Source organism: Neolamprologus brichardi, chromosome 3, assembly GCF_056152115.1.
Source record: "Neolamprologus brichardi isolate AB-2024 chromosome 3, ASM5615211v1, whole genome shotgun sequence".
Classification (NCBI taxonomy): Eukaryota; Metazoa; Chordata; class Actinopteri; order Cichliformes; family Cichlidae; genus Neolamprologus; species Neolamprologus brichardi.
Genome location: NC_142106.1, coordinates 2,883,780 through 2,903,805, shown reverse-complemented (window position 1 = coordinate 2,903,805; position 20,026 = coordinate 2,883,780). Strand labels below are relative to the sequence as shown.

General features: G+C 42.7%; 1 pseudogene across 1 annotated transcript; it reads right to left on the bottom strand.

Annotated features, from left to right (window-relative positions):
- Window positions 1-2,157: 2,157 nt before the first annotated feature.
- LOC148103132 (uncharacterized) lies at window positions 2,158-15,072 on the bottom strand (annotated as a pseudogene). The gene is made up of 9 exons (XR_015718542.1): window positions 15,036-15,072; window positions 13,163-13,507; window positions 10,193-10,375; window positions 9,883-10,032; window positions 9,687-9,782; window positions 8,540-8,858; window positions 7,194-7,521; window positions 2,927-3,275; window positions 2,158-2,506 (listed from the first exon to the last, which is right to left on the bottom strand). The product of XR_015718542.1 is annotated as an uncharacterized LOC148103132 (transcript).
- Window positions 15,073-20,026: the final 4,954 nt, after the last annotated feature.

The window sequence follows — 20,026 nt, the reverse complement described above, 5'->3', positions numbered from 1 at the left end:
CTGTCCATTATAAATCATGTTTGTTAGTTTTTTATTTCAGTTTCCAAAGCAAACTTCTGTCCCACAGGGGTGGCTGTAGCTCAGGTGGTAGAGCAGGTCATCTACTGATCGCAAGGTTGGTGGTTTGATTCCTGGCTTCCCGTAGTCTACATCTTTGGGCAAGATACTAACCCCAAATTGCTCTCAGATGCATCCATCGGAGTATGAATGTGTGTGAATGTCAGTTATAAAGCACTTGGAAAATGTTCATGGGTGAATGTACAAGTTGTGTAAAGCGCTTTGAGTGCTCTGATCAGTAGAAAAGCGCTATATAAGAACCAGTCCATTTACCACTTACTCTTCTCCGATGCTCAGGTGCTGAACTCAGATGATTTCACCAAGTTTGGGTTTGTTTGGAGCCCAACTTTTTACAGGCTCAAAGGAAACCCAAACCTCACTAAACAAGGGTAACAAGCAATGCAAAAACTCATTGTTCAGGTTTATTGATCAAAGATAAGCTCACATGTCACCTTCATGACACATACACTGACTATAAATATCTCTAAAGCCACTTCTATCTGCCATACCTGTGCTTCTATCATGGTTGCTCTCCTCTCACTCTGTCATTTATCCACAGTCTGCCTCCCTCTGCTCCGTCAGCTGACGTCCTCTCTACACCTACCTGCTGTGTTTTTATCCTGCAAAGCTCAAAACTCAGTATAATACAAACACATTTAAGAAACGTTGCACTGAGTAGAAGATGACAGCAATGAGCTAAATGGCTCTCCATCATATTAAAATAAAGTTTCTGTCTTTATTTATGTGAGGACGTCCGTCTTGCACCAACTCTGAGTGAAGAATTAAGATAAAACATTTCCTTCCAGTTTTGTGCTCGTGCTGTTAGTCTGAGAACTACTCGTAGATCAAAGCGACCTGCTTGTTTGAAATCCGCCTCAGGATCATAAAGAGTTTAACTTCAAATCTATTTGATGCCTGAGTAACTTACATACTTAAAAATATCTAACCGTCTTTAGTACATTTTTCCTTTAATGGGAGACCCTGACAGAAAAGAAAACAGCAGCTGGGCAGTAACTGGTATAAAAGACATTTAAAGGAGGTCGTGCTGAGTGCTTTGACTGGGGTCCCACCACTGACATCACGGGTGGAGGACATGTTGGAAAACTGCTACAAAGTCCTGTGCAGCCAACAGAGCTTACAGTCTGTCCTGTGTGTCATACAGGCTCTGACACTTAGTGTTTATGTGACACATTGAAGATAAGTTTGTGTTGTTCACAGTTGTGCTTGTACAGCGTTACAGCTGACATGACCTAACAGAAATAATGTGTCTGTGCTGAATGAGAAGTAACACACAATGAAGTCTTGATGCATCTCAATCATCCAGGAAAGTAAATCTCCAAAAGTTGATTCTGTTCATCTGGACGCAGCGTTTTGTGGGAGAAACGAGTCGTCATCATCCAGGTGACTTCTTCAGTCTCAGCTGACTGCAGGTTTCAATCTTATAAACAGTACATTTGCATAATGACTGAAACCAGCCCACTGAAGGAACAATGGGCTGGGAGGTCAGTTCCTTCATCTTAATTATGCAAATTCTCATGACCACTGATCAATGGCCATGAGTACCATTCACAGAGAGTTGGGGAATGGCTGCAATCACAGCATTGTAAGATGGTGAAAGATGTACCCTTAGGCCCCCTCCTCGATTCAGAGATGGTCTTTCCCTTTTTTTTGGTGATACACGTTTTCCACACTGAGTCCTGGCTTCAGTGGGTGAGTCCATCCAGCAGAGACGTGGAGACACAAAGACTGAGAGCTGCTGGACTCTCAGGTGTTACATTTCAGTTCAGGTTCATGTTTGTGCACTAGAACCAGATGTAGAAGTTACAGCATGAAAGCACACGATGATGGGAGCAGCTCTTTACTGACATCTAGTGGTTCTACCTCCTTTTCCTGCTTAATAAAGTTCAGCTTTCTCATGCAGATCCTTTGACAAGTCTTTTTCTGTCCTCATGACTCAGGACCCAACAACGTTGGTGCAGCCAGCCGTCTGTCTGAAGGCCTGAAACTCCTCCCACGCTGATCACAGGTGAGCATAGTGACCTTCAGTCTGGTAAACCCGTGACTGTTTCTGTTGTGCTTCTGATTTTAAAAGGGCCAACACAGCTGTTGGACAGTAAAACTTCACCCAACCTCCTCCAGGGAGAAAGAAAAGCGTCTGTAATATGATTCATATTCTCTGAGAGTAATCACAGATCCCTGCAGGGTGACTGAACACTCGGACACACTTCCAGCTGCACTGTGGAGGCGCAGTGATGGGCGCCCTTCAAACATGAATGAACCCAGTCTGTGTGTTGAAATGCTGTTATTCCCATCACACTGACTCCACTCTGACATCACTGATCAATAATCAAAGAACACACAGATCAAACTGATTGATCAGCCATCAGAGGAGTCGGATCAATGGAGCTGCTTCTGTTCCTGATGTCCCCTGTTTGATCCTGGACCTGAACTCTCCCTGCAGAGGAGACACAACACAGTCAGACAAGGACAAACAACAACAATAGAGCAAAAACAAGAGTGGAGCTGCAAATAAGGCCGAGAGGAACGCTGCAGAAAACTGTTCATGTGTGAATTCATAACTTCATAGATTTCTTTGAGCACTAAAATCAGAGCTGCTTCTATTTCTAATATGACAGCTACACATTAGAGCTGGAACACTTTAAATGTGAGCCATAAAAACATGATACTCTACAAGTGCATTCAGCTCTGACACTGTCACATCATGAAGGAGACGTGGAAATCACTTTGTTACACAAATCAAAGTCAAATCAATTCTATTGATGGAATATTGTGTGATCAATAGACTGATCAGTTTCTAATCTATCACCTATCAGCTGGAAATCCAGCAGTGTCAAACACTGAGACACACACAAACCTTTAACTTTGAGTATCACAGTTTTGTGTCTCCAGATTCTCTCGTTGTGGTTATCATCCCTGTTGCTGACTTCACAGATGTATCTTCCACTGTCTCTCTCTGTGGGGTGTTTCAGGGTCAGACTGAGGTCTCCAGTTCTCAGCAGGTCTTCATTCATTGCCGTTCGGTTCTTGTATTTATCATACTGTTTTTCAAGCCGGTCAGAGCCCTCCCGATACATGTGGACCATCTTCGTTTCATCACATCCCCACTCCACTACAACATCTTGTGGAGCTCTGTGAGTTCTGTAGTTTTGAAGGGCAGCAGGACAGACTCCGCCCCCTTCTCCACCTCCACCTGACAGACTGAGAGGACAACAGACACAACATGAGCTGTACAGCAGCAGCAGGTTTTCAGGGTTGTAGAGGAAGCTGAAAGAAAGATCAGAGCAGAACTGAAATCTATCAGTAAAGTTGATCATTTCAAGTTACGGTGTCCTTTAAGACTGGATCAGTGCAGTTTTACATCAGTTCTATTTTATTTCACTTATAATGCACGAAATCACAAATAATAAAGACCCAACAATAACACAAACACAGCAGAGAAACACCAACAATCAACATCTATATGATCTATATCTTTACTCTGAGAAGTGACAATTATTTCTGCATGTATGACCTGACACTACTTTGACCCCCTCACACCAGGTCAACGAACCACAGCTGTATACTCTTCTCTACTACATCTAACTGGAAGCAGCTATCTGTCTAATGTACAGCATGATACAGACAAACAAGAAAATCTCATGGATTGCACTCATACGCAGAACACGGGAGACGTAATGCAGTAAGTCAAAGGAATATAGTTTAAATGTTTGCAAAGCAGGGACACACAAATATATACATCACCAGTACATCACTCACACGCTCACTTACACCACTGGAGCCGGAGATTAAATACATCCTTACTTAAAGAACAAGACTTCATTAATTATTTCAAAAATGGAACGGGCAACATATTTAGATAACAATGACCCACCAGGAATATCACCGTGTGGGAAGCTGGAAAGGCTAACATAATATCTTATTGTTCACATAAGACAAAGGAAAAGGCTTGTATTAGAACTGAACAAGAAATTAGATCATTAGACTCTGCCTGTGATGCCCAGAGATGACTGATTACTTTTTCCAAGTAACGAGTAAAGAAAGGGATTACTATTGCAAAAACAGTAATTAGATTACCGTTACTTTCCCGTAGGAACGCTGCGTTACTGCGTTACTAAAACCGTGATTTTTTGCGAGAATGTCTCATGACAGTGACGTAAGCGAGTGCGACGTTCGTGACAACAGCTGTGTGCAGATCAACAATGGATCATATATCGAGTGCAGAGAGAGTATGAGCGTGCAGCGTTTAAAGCGTGGAAGTACTGACCTTACTTTGAGTTTGATTCCATAAAAAGTGACAAAAACATTAGTGTCCGTTGTGGGAAGAAAACTTCTTTTTACAGCGAAAAAACCCCTAAACTTCCAAACAAGCACCGAGTAGCTACGACGTAATGGGAAACTCACAGAGAAACTCGCGGATTCTTCCACTGACCGCTGCACACCTGCACCAGGGTAACCCTCCGCCTACCCCACTCCTGCTTTACAGGTGAAAATAGAGCAACAGGACCGCTAGTCTTTGACTTTATTTATTTTCTGCTGTGTTTTACTTGCATCTATTTGAAAGACTGAGTGTAAACACACAAAATATTTTATTTTATGTGCTGGAATGTGCAGAAAATAGGTTTAAATGTTAAACTAATTTCTTCCAGTCAGAGAATGTTGCAGATAATTAAATGTTTGCTTGATGCATAAAGTTAAAAGATTAAAACTAATAAAACAAGTTTTAAAAAGAGACTTTTCCATTTGATTACATTTTGTATGATGATGCAGAAAAAGTAGAATTGGGCTGAAAGATCTATCACTTTATCACCTATTCAGGTTGTAAATCGTGTTTTTAAAAAGTAACTAAGTAACTAAGTAATTAATTACTTTTGAAAATAAGTAATCAGTAAAGTAATGGGATTACGTTTTTGGGGAAGTAATCAGTAATTAGTTACTGATTACTTTTTTCAAGTAACTTGACCAACACTGGTGATGCCTCACCAACAACAAGCTAAACCAACAAACTAAAACTAGAATGAAATAATTCACAAGCGAACACAGTTTCTGATGCAAAAGCTGCGTTTGGAGAACCTTGAACATAAATCTGGAAAATCTTCTCCCAAACCACTTAAATCTAAATAAGGAAAAAACGCTTCCACTGGGAAGATTCCTCATGATCAACAATAAATACATAAAGATGTTAAAGATTGTTATGGAGCTTTATACTCATCACAGATTAATCCAACTAATGCTGGATTCACCTCATTCAGTGTCTGAATTCTGAAACAGCCCCAGGTCCACATGGTTTTCCAGCAGTTTTACATTTTGGCCTACACTAGCACCTTCTTTTTTCAAGATGGTGTCTCAGATTTACAATAATCACACACTATCTCCAAACATGATCTCTGCCGTCATTAGTCTGCTTCTTAAACCAGCCCAAGATCCTACACTTCCATCCAGCTATTGCCCGACCTCACTCACTAATGTAAGCCTTAAAATACTTTGCACTTGCCCGAAGATTATAAAAAAAATCTCTCCATTTATAATCCATCCTGACCGTAGATGTAGAGTTCCTCTGAGATAGACAGCTGAGAGTAACTCTAAAAACTCTACAAAAACCAAAACACAATGGTGATCTACCACATTCTTTACACTACTTCTTATCCAACAAAGTGCTGTGTTTCAGAATGGATTAAACCTATTAGCTCATGAACAAGCACTCTGTGGAAAAGTACAAATCTGTAATCTGCCTGTTGGGCATCATAACTGCTTTAAAAGCCTCAACATAAACACCCGGAGAGAATGATTAAAAGTAACAGTCTTCACGTATCCCATTTAAATTTTGAATAATCCAGTAATGTCAGAAAAATGAGCCTTACACACTCAAACACATGCACGTACTCCACAGACAACTCTGCTGATAACCATGTACATGCTGTTCAGATAAAACTGAGGTAATTGTACTCGGTCCTAAAACTCTCGGTGTGTAACCAGATACTTAGTCTGTTGGCGTCACGTTGTTCCTCCGGTAACACTGTGAGGAATGTCAGACTCATTTACTTACTTCTAGATTACGTCAGTTTGAGGAGAATGTCTGCGTCTGCATAAAAACAACTGGATGAATTTGTTTCTCTGATCACTGACCAGATCAGCCGACCACCATCAGTGAACTACGTGGTCACTGATGGTGGTCGGCTGGAGGCTTGTCTCCCTGTCGCCCTGCAGCTGGCTGTGGGGTTTTCTGTGACTGTGGTCGTTTGGCGGCGTCCTGGGGGCTGGAGATCTGCAGGTGTCATTTTGGGGAATCTGTGTGTCTGCCTCGGTTGGTGGTGGGAGTGGTGGTGTTTTTTAAGTAACGACCCCAATCCTGATGGCAACAAAGAGGGGAGATAGCTCCAACATGCACAAACATTTGATCGCACAGCATGTACTTAACTAGATACTTTATTGCTGCTTAGTGATGGTGGTCACGCTCACAGAGAGCCGATGAAAATCGACCAGCAACCAAATCAATATTGATTGATAATGGAATCGGAATCACTAAATTCTTATCAATTCCAAATCCCTACTTTAAACTTAATACACTCATGTGCCCTGCCTGGGCTCTATCATATTGTTGTCTTCCAGATGCTCTGTGCTTTTATTTTCTACTTTTTCTGTTGCAGCTGTAGCAGTCGGAGATTCATTGCGTTTCTATTTGTTGTCTGTCTTTATTGTGTTTTCTCCCTCCTGCCTGTGTCAGCTGGGACGTTATTGCACATGTACTGTAACAACAGAAGTGGCTTAAAAAAGAAAAGAAAAAGAAAACCAGGAGACAAACTGAATGCAGAGCTTGAGAGTCTGAGTCAATGATCCAGGAACATGACACTAACGTGTTTTATATGATCGAATTCAAAGCTTGCTTAGATTTCTCATTATGGATGATTTGATTATAAATCAATGAATGGTTCATCCTGTGAGATAACGCTTTCTGTTTCTATTTTCACTGATAGTGGTGCCCCAGTATTTTCTTCTCCAGTGCAGGGTCATACTCGAGTCTATCCCAGCTGTCGATAGGCTAAAGCATGCAGCCTGTATAAGATAGTGTAGGTCTAACACAGAGAGAACAGTGTGTGAACCAAGAAAATCCTCTCTGATCTTTGACTCTCAGATTGCCCACTGCTTTCTTAAACACGATGTTTCCCTCTTTGCTGTAGACGGTGCAGGTGTAGACTTGTGTGTCTCTCTCTGTGGGGTATTGCAGGGTCAAACTGAGGTCTCCAGATTTCAGCAGGTCTTTATTCATCTCTGTTCGGCCTCTGTAATCCTGGTCCTGTCTATCTGGCTGATCACAGCCATCCTGATACACATGGACCTTCCTGTTAGCGTCTCTCCATTCCACCTCAGCATCATAAGGTAAATCAAGTGTGGTTTTACAGGACAGCTGTACAAAGTCCTTCCCTGCATCCACCTCCTTCTGGGGGACTGAGAAGACATTGAAGCACGTGTAAGTGATACAGACAGCAACAACAACACTGATGGTAACTCGGGATGGGAATTGATAAGATTTTCACGATTTGGATTCCATTTTCGATTCTGTTTAACGATTCGATTCTTTATCGATTCTTATTTTTAAAAAAGGATTAGCTCAGAACTTTGTTTTATATCTTCTCTTTGAACAAGATAGAAATTTAGGAGTAACATGGCCTTACAAACCCAACAGTGAGATCTTAACAGATCCACAGCCTACAGCTCTTCAATGGGGGGTCACAGGGTCCCCAGGTTTTGTAATAAGGCCGATCGCGCTAACATAATCTGCACTGTTAGTTGATTATTTACCTGCCGCATCAACGGGAGAGGACGTGCAAACGTTACCGCTGCTGCTGGGTTGAGATTCACGAGTCCGGAGCGAATTAAAAACACGACATTGCGTGTTTTGCATATTCGTAGTGTTTCCTCCCTTAAATGAAATATCTACTTTGCAAGTATTGCAAGTTGCCCTGTTGTCATCCGTTCTCGTAAAGTATGACCAAACTTTTTAGCATTGGAGCCGCCATGTTTCCTGCCAGGTAAATGACGCTACGCAACGTGGTGACGTCATTCGGTGTGACTGGAATCGAAAAGGGAATCGTTTGCAAAAATGGCAAACGATTCCAAGGAATTGAAACAGTGGGAACCGGTTCTCAACAAGAACCGGTTTCGATACCCATCCCTACTGGTAACATTACCTCCAATTCCACTCCTTATTTCATCGACTCAGACTTGTGATATTTCCATGTGTGTTTATGTGGAATATCAGAACGTTTTCATAAAAAACATGCATGTAGTGATTGTGACTGAGATGTGAGCGCTAACAGCGTACACATATATGTTGGACTGACTGAGCTTTAGCAGTATGCTAGCCACATGCTAAACAAACATTAAGTCTCATGGATGATGTGGACACTCACAGTTCATCTCTGAGCTTTTACAGTGACCTCTGACCTGTATCTACAGCACTCACCTCCACTGACAAAGAGCAGCACTTGTTTCTTCATCAGGATCTTTCCCTCCCTGCTGTGGACGGTGCAGGTGTACGTGTGTGTGATTGTGGGGTATTTCAGGGTCAGACTGAGGTCTCCAGGTTCCAGCAGGTTTCTCTTCATCTTTGCCTTTATAATCCTTGTGCTGTTCTTCAGGCTGGTCAGAGCCGTTCTGATACACATGGACCGTCCTGTAATCGTTGTCCTTCCACTCCACTTTAGCGTCTTCGGGCAGGTTAACTGTGGTTTTGCAGGGCAACTGGACAGACTCCACCCCCGATTTCACCTCCACCTGGTAAACTGAGAGAATAACAAAGGACAACATGATTAGGGCTGGGCATTGTCACTGATTTTCAGAATCGATTCGATCGACAATTCGATTCATTTTGAATCAGGGAAATTTTGCCGCAGGCAGTGAGAAATATTGTAATTCTGATCACGTATCAGTACATTTCCATTTTTTTATATCTATTTATATCTATAGAAAGCTGACACTTGCAAGACTTTATCAAAGGTGTAAGCTGTTTAGTAAAGTCGTGTTGTGGAGCTGTTTCACTGATCAATGACTGAGTCTGAAGGAGGTTTTCTGACTTCTGGAACAAACCTGGAAGTTTCTCTTCAGCTCTCTGTATCAGCTGTTTGTAACTCTCAACTCTTTCAGCTTCTGACCCTAAACTACAAAAACAGTTCAACATGCTCAGAATATCTTTCTGTTACCTGGATACTTCAACATGGCAACAGAGACAGAAGGTAACATGAATCATTTAAGTTAGCCCAGAGTTTCCCCTGCAAGTTCACATGAAAGGGGCGGGGTTTATACATGTTGATACAAGTCCTTGAGTTGCTGCACTGACATTCCTGTAACAATGCAACGCACAGTTTGCATGTCATTTAGGGGTTTTTAGTCAAATGTATTTCCCCAGCAGAGAAAAACAAAACACAACGTCCAGATGAACAGAATCAACTTTTGGAGATTCACAGCATATGTTACCATGGCGATTTTCCCTGTTAAAAACCACCTTCATAGCACAGAAAACCCAGGATTAACCCTGAAGCTACCTACATAACCAAAATCTGGAAGGATACCTGCTAAGCGTCAGTGTTATGGGTAATGTAGGAGGGACTCACCTGACATGAAATAATGCCGGAAATAAAATAACAGACCTCCAGAAACAACGAGAACCAGAATAATTGGGAGCGCTATGCCCCAGGATGGAAACCGCTCTATGTAGAAAACAATAAAAGAGCATAATGTTAAAACATAATAATAATAATATCACAAGTATGGCTTACATATACAGAACCTTTGATATATATCTCTGACCTTTGACCTGCAGCACTACTTTCTGTCTCAGGATGTCTTTGTCCCTGTAGATGGTGCAGATGTATCCTCCACCGTCTCTCTCTGTGGGGTGTTTCAGGGTCAGACTGAGGTCTCCAGTTCTCAGCAGGTCTTCATTCATCTTTGTTCGGTCTCTGTAAAAACTGTCCTGGTCATCCAGGTGGTTACGTTTGTTTGGATACACATGAACCACCATCAGTTCAGGGTCAGAGTGAGTCCACTCCACTCTGGTGTCCTGAGGCAGGTCAGGTTTTGTTTGTTTTTTTCAGGTCTTTGTTCATCTTTGTGCGACCACAGTAAAGGTCGTCCTGTTTCGTCAGGTCGTCACTTCTGTTTAAATACACATGGACTATCAAGAGTTCTGGGTCAGAGCGAGTCCACTCCACTGTGGTGTCATCAGGCAGGTCAGGTGTTGTTTTGCAGGGCAGGATGACAGAGTCTGAGCCTTCCTCCACCTTCACCTCCACCTGCTGGTCTGAGAGGACAAGAAACCACAAAATCGACTAGACATCTGGGAGCTGAGCATTAATGTTGCTGACCTCTAACTCTGTTGTAATACATTTAGCGTTTCTTTTTTTCCAATGAAACTAAACTGGATCTTTAATGCTAATATTCCATTTAATCATAATTTGGTAATTTTCAACATTAAAAACCCTTGATGCCATGGAAACATTGGTTAATGCACACAAAGACCTTTTCTAAAAGTTTTCAGCATGCAAATGTAGTGTCATTTAAAAATAACTAAGTGGTACTGAAAAGAAACAGCTGGATGAACATGTGTATGTAATTAGACTAACAGGTCAGTGGCATGATTGGTATAAAGGCTAAGTAAGAAAATGAAAGTTAGCTGTAGAGTGCTCAAGCAATACAAAAACACAGAAACGTTTTCAACTGCCTTTTGAAGGAGTCCACAGAACAAGGCTGGAGTGCTACACTGTTGTATGTAAGTATGAGAATTTTATAACTAAAATCAACTGGGAGTCGATGTAAAGCAAATAAATGAAGTGTGCTTCAAGCTTGTGTGGCACCTACAAGTGTATGGTCAACATTGTAATTTGGTTTAAACATTTATTCATGTAAAAGGCCTTATTTCATTGTGCTTTTGCTCTTTTCAGTTGATGATGTAATTGCGCGGCACCGCAACAAGGGAGAAGTAGCTGTGAGGGAACTAGGGATGGGTACATGATGAACATAACTTGCTGGGACTAGGGATGGGTACCGGTATCCGGTGCCATGATGGCACCGGTTCTGACATAAACGGTAGTAACCAGACCGAAAAGCAGCGCACATTTCGGTGCTTTTTTTCCTGAGCTGTGATACACTTTAGATTCTAGCCAATCATTTTACGTTTCCGAGGATAGTAGGCGGGTCCAGGTACGTACGTTCTTTTAGAGCAGAGCTACAGATTAAAAATGCCCAAGGCGAAGCGGTCAAAGTCTGGCTGTACTTCACAGCAAAAGATGCAAACTCAGCAGCTGCAACAAGTGCTTTAAGCTGATACTGTGATGCTGTCAAAGGAGGTAACACCTCAAATCTGATGAAACACCTGGCGACGCATAGCGTTTTTTTAAAAGCTGAGAAATGCGCCGTATTTGATAGCTTGCTGCGAGACCTCACACCGAGCACATCTACTGCGGGTGTGGTGCCTGTTATCGGACCCGGAGTTAGCAACATCCCCCAAAAACACGAAGAGGAGAGTCCTGGCCCCTAGCCCTGCCAGTGTAGCAGAAATGATGAGGATGATGATGCAGCAGCAGCCGTTCTTCTCTGCGTGAGTAGCTTAATGTTGTTCGTGTGTAATTTACATTGAGTAGGCTAACCACGTTATTACATTAATGCATGTAAGGTGAACTAGCAAACACCATCATAGCTACATGCGGCTGTCTTCTTGTTTGATGGCAGATACTCCCTTCACCCTGGACAAAAAGGCTAAAATGACCAAAGAAAAAGTGGAAAACAGTTAAACATGAGAGGTTTTTGGACAAAGTTTGTGTTTTTTCCATTGTTTAAGCTGCTTCCAGCCAAGAGTGATACCATATATGCCCCATAGCTGCAGAAAAGGCTAACATTGTTATCTTTTTACAAAAAAACAGCTGAACATGAGAGGTTTTTGGACAAAGTTTGTGTTCTCCATTCTTTAAGCACCGGCACCGTTTCAAAAGTACCGGTTTGGCACCGGTATTGGATAAAACCTAAACGATACCCATCCCTAGCTGTGAGTGTGATAGGCCGTTGCAACTCTCCTGTACCTCAGATGAGGAAGAGCCTGCAGAACAAACGCAGCTCGTCTGTCTTGTCTGTACTTTTCTATATAAAACAGACCCCATAGAGAAGGCCTGTAATACTTGCTAGATTAGGAGTCTGGCTTCAGCATTTTGTATCACTTAGAGGCATAAAGGAGATTATTTTTCCAATCTGGTAAGTAGGACATTACAGTAATCTAGGCACAATGACAGAAATGCATGAAAACTTTTAAGCATTTAAGTGCAGGAGACTGCAGACATTTAGAAATGTTCCTTCAAAGGAACGTCGGAGAGATTTTGCATCTGAGTCAAATCTCAGAGAAGAATCAAATACACCAAGATTACCATCAGACAGCTGGATGCCATCAGCATAGAATTGATAACATTTAATGACCTCAGCTAAATAAAGGATGTAAAATAAAAATAATGGACTCAGAATTGAGCCTTGCAGAACCCCACAGATTAGATCAAACGTGTCCGAGCAGGATTTGCTTGCTCGGAGTTAAAGTTAAAACCTGAAAACAAAAGTAACTGTGGATATAAATGGCCAAATATAGGTCGTGTTACTACTTTCAGTGAATGTGTGAATATCAGAGACATGGCAGGGCTAGACAAAGGTCAGCTAAGGAACTGGACTCCCACCTGTCAGTGATGCTGATGATAGCAGGACACCCTAAAGCAGGCCGAGGGTAACCTGCCCTCGGACAGTATCCCACATCCACATGATCCTTTGGGAGTCAGCAGACACGTTTAACAACAGCTGGTTGAACACAGTTTGCCCAAGAACTCAGCATTTTACTTTGCTTGTTAGCTTTTTTTAATGAGGTCTTGGGTTTCACTGGGAGCATTGACCAGAAAAAGGGTTGGAAATTTTCCTCTGCTTTGTGACGACCATGGAGCTTAGATCTAAAACGCTGCTGTTTGTTTTAAAGGATTGGCAGAAGACTTTGAGTTTAACCTCTGATCAGTCTACAGTACTGACTCCTGACCTGTATGATAAGCAGGTGTTTGTTGCTGACCTTTGACCTGCAGCTGTGTATCTGTCAGTGTCTGTTCCTCTCTCCCAGCACTGATGGAGCAGGTGTAGCTGCCGCTGTCAATCAGTTGTGGTTTTCTCAGAGTGAGGCTGAAGTCTAAAGTGTCCAGAGCATCAGGCCTCACCGATGTGCGCCCGCTGTAACGCCGGTTTTGTCCTCTGAGACCATCTCCTCCTCCTCCTCGTCGTTGGTGGACGGATTTGGGATGAAGATCACTGCGATTCCACATCATTGTGAGGTCCACGGGTATGAAACCTGAGTACGTACAGGGCAGCAGGACAGATCTTTCCCCCTCATTCACCTCCACAGCCAGGGCATGCTGGGAAACTGAGGAAACAGATGTAGAAATGAACTGCATGCTGTGTGTTTGTCCCAGAGTCCTCACAGGTGACAAATTAGCTTCAGAAACCCAAGATAGGTGTTTGAACACTGAAACATGGACTCTTGACTGCACAATAGTAAGCTGTTATAGTAAGTGTTTCCTTCACCACTTAATGTGAACATTGTGTTGTGTGAGAGTTTTGTACCCTTGTAAACCAAAATTTTTGAAAATTTTATTTTTGTACAGATCTACAGATCTACAGATGATAATTTTGTTTGTAAAGATCTTTTACACAAGTTACAAATTTATTTTGTTAAGGTCTGTTTACAGATACAAAGCAAACAACTATGTTTAAATCTCTGCACTCAGGTTCCCTGGCTGTGTGTGACTCTCAACCTACGAGGACGAATTTTGACCTGATTTTTCTTCCTTTCAGCTGATTGGCCAATGTCATGTCAATCACAAATGTAACAATCCAATCAGAGAGCAGATGGGTTCAGCTGTTGGGGGGTGCTTTATGGAGCTTCAGGTCCTTGAAGGGAATAAATGCCCTTTTAAATGCCAGCCATGCAATTCCTTCATCACCACGAAGGAAAACAGTCTGTGGTGGTCGTAGCTTCCATCGGATATTTAAATAGAGATCCTCTAGGTAAATATCCTCTACTGCATTACCCTTCAAGGACCTGCAGTTCAAAAAAGCGACCCTCCGACGGCCAATCCCATCTATTCTTTGATTAGATAGTTAAATTTGTGATTGACATGACATTGACCAGATTCAGATTCAGATGAAAGGAAGAAAAATGGGGTCAACATTTGTACTTTTTGTAACTGTAACTTGTAACTGAGTGCAGAGTTTCTCACGTCAAGTCCACACACAAATCTTTTTTACACACACAAATCCTGATTTACAAGTACAAAATATTTATGACCACAATTTGAGCCCATAGAAAACACCAAACACACATTTGCATTTGTCATTAATATGATGTGAGGAGAGAGCTTCTTATCTTCTACTATCTTGGGTTTTCCTCAATAAGCAGCCCCCTTTCTGTTCTCAGTGCTAAAACCACATTTTCAGTCTCAAAAAACTGGTCTTCAAAATTATGGGGATGGGCATTTTGTCCTCATATGGGCTGTTGGTCCCCACACGTATAGCAAACTCAAATTTTTAAAGATATGTAAACATGCTATGCACACACGCGCACACACAGAGTAAATAGGTGGACTGCTGCAGAGGTATGTCAGAAATGTTCCTTCATGGCTGACAACAACTACAGACACATCTGTGACTGCGATGAACATCTGAGTGCGTGATGAGGACTGAACCACTGAGCAAACAAAGGGATTTAGTGTAAAACCATTTCAGGCTGTTGTTCAGCGTCTCCATGATCCACGATCTTCTACTAGAGTCTTTCATACACTTACAAACAAAGCTGCTCCTTTCCTCACTGTTCAAGTGACTCGTTAGTGACATAGTTTCAAATGTTTTCCATAAAGTCTGTATTTCAACAGTATTTAAAGTGTGTTTCTTACTGCTGATGAGGAGCAGCAACACCAGCAGCATCTTCATCCCCCTGTAAAAAATCCAGCTGGCTGTATTAACCGACACCGACAGATCAGAAACACTGAGACCTTTCTCTCTGAATGCGGACACATAAAGAAGAGTTTGCTTTCAGCATGTAAATATAATAATAACCACTGCAGCCAAGAAGAGAGCCTGATGAGCCCAGCTGTAAGTAAGCTATTAAGACTCGACTGTACACCGTGTTCCTGTTTTCCTCTGAAACAATAAGTTCTGTTGGAGCAGCCTTTCAACGCCTCTCTCTGTCTCTGCTAGCAAAGTTGACCCAGACAACAAAGTAAAGCTAGTTTTCAGCTACGAGCCGACACAGAACCCACCGTATTAGCCAGAGGTCCCTTTACTACGGTTCGGAGCCGCGGACCTGGCCGAGGTAACAAGAGCGTGCAAACATGTTGAGGGCTGTGTTAGTTATTATCAAGTATAAAAGTAAAAGCCCTTCTAACATCCCTCTCACACTGCTTTTATCCTGTTAACGATTTCACTTTGTTCCTAATCCCAACTGACCTTTGACCTGCAGCACTACTTTCTGTCTCAGGATGTCTTTGTCCCTGTAGATGGTGCAGATGTATCCTCCACTGTCTCTCTCTGTGGGGTATTTCAGGGTCAGACTGAGGTCTCCAGTTCTCAGCAGGTCTTTGTTCATCTTTGTGCGACCACAGTAAAGGTCGTCCTGGTTCTTAAGGTGGTCACTTCTGTTTAAATACACATGGACTATCAAGAGTTCTGGGTCAGAGTGAGTCCACTTCACTGTGGTGTCCTCAGCCAGCACAGATTTTGTTCTGCAGGGTGACAAACTATGACCCCTCCTCCACCTTCACCTCCGCCTGTTGGTCTGAGAGGACAATAAACAGTAATATGAAGCACAGAAGCAGCACTAGTAATACATAAGACTCATTTAGAATTCAAACAAAAAAAATCCTTCAATTCGTTTTGAAATGCAATGCAGAAACAGCTCTGGACTACTTTCTAAATATCTTCTTCAGTACTGTGCATGGATGGATGTTTACCAACAACAGAAAACGTCTATGGAGGGAAATCATTATATTCTCTGGACTGCATAATGTCATGAAACGCTGTGTGGCAGGCAGGAGATGAGGACTCAAAGTGCAGGACTCACAGACTCAGGGGATGAACTCAAAATCACAGCTTTATTTGCTGGTCACAGAAAAACGAGCATACAAAGTAAACTAAGCTAAACTGGGCCACAAAGAACTAAAACTCACAGGGAGATCCACACAGCAAGAGGGACGACGCGACACTGACTCAGAGAAACACAGGGTTTAAATACACTGGGAAGTAACGAGGGGAATGAGACACAGAAGGAGAGCACAGCTGGGAGAAATCAGGACTGACGAGACAAGGGAGCAAAGTAGGAAACACTCACATGAGACACGGACCTTCAAAGTAAAACAGGAAGACGCAAACTAGACTAGGGGAGACAGAGCAACTAAGAAACACAGACAACACCAACAACAAAGAGACACAGAGGGGACCTACTAAATACTCAGAGAACTAAACAGAAGACAAGAAAACCAAACTAAGACACTAAAGAATAAGCTGGGACAACAAAGAGAACTAAGAACATAAACATAACAAGAAACTCAAAACACTGGGTCACAGACCAGGACCGTGACACATAATGCTGTGTCTGACACAGCTCAGAAATACATGTTGGCTGCTGTATTTCTGGAAATGATCATAGATGTTGTGTTTATCTAAGTAGGCCGTAAGTTGCACAGCAACCGCCTTCTCAACAAGCTGTGACATAAAAGGGAAATTGATCGTTGAGGTAATATTGGATCTAAGCTGGGTTTTCTGAGCTTTGGTTCCACAATGACATGTTTAAAAAATTCATTTTGTCTATCAACGCCAACGCAAACATATCAACAAATGTCACAGGTGTAAAAGTATACCAGCAGTGAGATGAACAAGAAAGCTTTGGGGAGATCTGTCTGCTTAGCCCAGCATTAGAGCGCACATTTATAGGTGAGGCAGCTCGAGACACAACAAACAAAACTCGGGAATTTCTCTCATTTTCTGATGTGAACCTAGAAAATTCAGAGCAGCCATTTTAAAATAGACTCATTTATCCAACGGCGTGTCCTCAAGTGAATTTCAAAAAAGGCGCAGTTATGGTCTCTCAAACGGACGTCCTCTGCAGACACGTTGCTAATGATGAAGCCCAAAGTAAAGAGCCGTGTGAGACACGGCCGACTGTGGAGGCTCAGTCTGTCTGTTCTTCTGCTCTTCATCCAACATGTCTGCAGCACTTTACAGGACGCTGCAGACTAGTTACCAAAGAACGAGTCAGGAACACATCAGGAACAAACTGAGACACAATCTGACTGAGACTAGAAGACAAGGAGGGGACAGGGAGGTCATGTGACCACCACAGCTGCTGGATGATGGTGTCTTTTGTTGTCCTCTCAGTTTACAAGGTGGAGGTGGATTCAGGGGTGGAGTCTGTCCTGCTCCCCTGTAAAGCCACACTTCAGCTGCCTAAAGACGTTAGAGTGGAAGGACATGAAAGACAGGAAGGTCCACGTGTATGAGAACAGCTCTGACAAGAATAAAGAACAGGATGTTTACAGAAATCCAACGAAGATGAATGAAAACTGGAGACCTCAGTCTGAGCCTGAAACACCTGCACCGTTAGCAGGGAGGGAAACATCCTGCTGAAGAAACAAGTGCTGCTTACTGTCAGAGGTCAGTGCTGTAGATACAGGTCAAAGGTCAAACTCATTGTGACGGTAGGACCATTATCTCCATCCATTGAATCCATAGATCCTGTTTGATGTCTGTTTGTAACAATGACAAACTGGAAACAGAACTTTACGATTGTTTCTTTAACCGCCAACGACCGCCACATATTTGGACATCACATTTTGGTACGTCTAGACCAAAATACAAAACTTTGCTCCACGAGGGCCTGATATCCACTAACGAGGACATAATACTGCTGCTGTTCTATCAAAAATTAAAACCAATGTTCTCTCATGTGAATCTCATTTTTCTCAGAGACAAAAATCGGGTAAAATTCTTCAGGTCCCAATCAGCCCACATAGCAAAGAGAATTTAAAAATGCATGCCATGTTCGGGTCTTAGGAGGTTAAATATAATATTTATTGGAGTATTAAGACAGTTATTTGAAGCACCTTTGGCTGAATGATCATTTTTGCATCCACGCAGCAGCTGACAGGAGAAAAAATCCCATCAGACTGTCATCAGCTCCAGCAGCAGCTTCTAATGTGCTGTGCAGCTTTCTCCACAACTGTGACACCTGCTGCTGTTTGTACACCTCATGCTGTGTTTGCTGTTCTCTCAGAGTGTCGGGTGGAGGTGGAGGAGGGGGCGGAGTCTGTCTGGCTGCCCTTCAAAACCACAGCTCAGCTGCCTGAAGACACTCGGGTGGAGTGGTGGCACCGTCCTGAGAAAACAAACGGGAGCAGCATCACAGAGACCGAGTGAAAGAAAGACGAGCGTGTGAAAAGCGGACGGTTCAGCCTGACCCTTAAACGCCCCACAGAGAGATGCAGCTGTGTGGCCTGGAGCCAGGGAAACATCATCATCGGAGTCGTGCTGCTCACAGTTACAGGTGTTTGTGGTGTTTGTGGTGTTTGTGTGTGAAGCTGTCGTGTCTCCTGCAGGGAGAGATCAGCACATCAGGAACAGAAGCAGCTCCACTGACTCCTCTGATGGCTCAAGTTTGATCTGTGTGTTCTTTGATTATTGATCAGTGATGTCAGAGTGGAGCCGGTGTGATGGTATCAGTTATACTGGAAACACTTTGCTTCGTTTTCTCCTGCTGATCAGTTTGTCTTGACTCTGTACTCGTGTCCTGTTTAAAGCTTTGTGAGTGTCAGGTGAGCAGTGAGCATGAGTGGGAGCCGTGGACGCTGCTGCAGGAAGGCTGCATGTCATTTATTTGTATGAGTTTAATCCATTAAAGTTAATAAAGAGCTACTCAGATGTTGTTTGTGAGTCTTTCAGGTGATTCAGCTTTCACCTACAGCTCAGCTGTTACTACGGCAACAGCATGAAGATGATGAAAGGAGGATTAGACATCAGTCTGTAGTAGTCTGTAGTTAGCTAACACAGCTAACACACAAACTCCTGCAGCTTCCTCACCGGCTGGTACCAATGAGTCTCACCTGTGAGGTGGACTGTCACCTCCTCCTCGTCATCTTTCCTGCGCCTCCTCCTGGACCTCAGGGACACAGCAGGACTCCCCTCAGTTACTACATCCACTCATGAAAACGTCTTTAGCTGATCCTACATTAGAAAATGATTTTAAGAATAAATGCAGTCTGTGTTTAAACCAGCTGGTAGACAAACAGCTCTTTGCAGCTACAGTATAATTACCTGTGTGGCTCCAGTGAGGGTCAATGACAGGACATCCTCACCTGGAGGTGACAGAAACCACAGCAGAGACCTCTGTGTTTAAGAAGTGGACAGTTGAATATTTGGTGGCTTGATGTGGCTTCTTATAAGTCATCACCTACAATTATTAAAGCTGCTGATATTGGGATTGTGGACAGTTACACGTATTTAAGGGTTGTTGAAGACTACCTGTTGTTGTTTTGCACCTCATGATGATGCCACTAACAAAAGGACGGTTCTTTTAAAGGGAAATTAGATCTCGCATTGTCTTATCTGAAATGCTGTCCTTGTTATACAGAAGTTTTATTGAATCTGTTGACTTTCTGCATCGCTGCCTTGTTTGGCAACACGGTGGAAGAACAACTTTTGGATTGCCAGCAAACTCTCAGGGCAAGACAGACTTTTAGCCATTTATACCAAACATGCTGAGGAAGGCTCATGTTAATTTCACAGTCAGTTTGACTGAAACTTTTACACGTGCCTGCACAGCACACCTAAATATAGGTCATTAGCCAGACTGACTGCATGCTTAGGTGGAAACCCCGGAGAAGTGTTCAGCTGC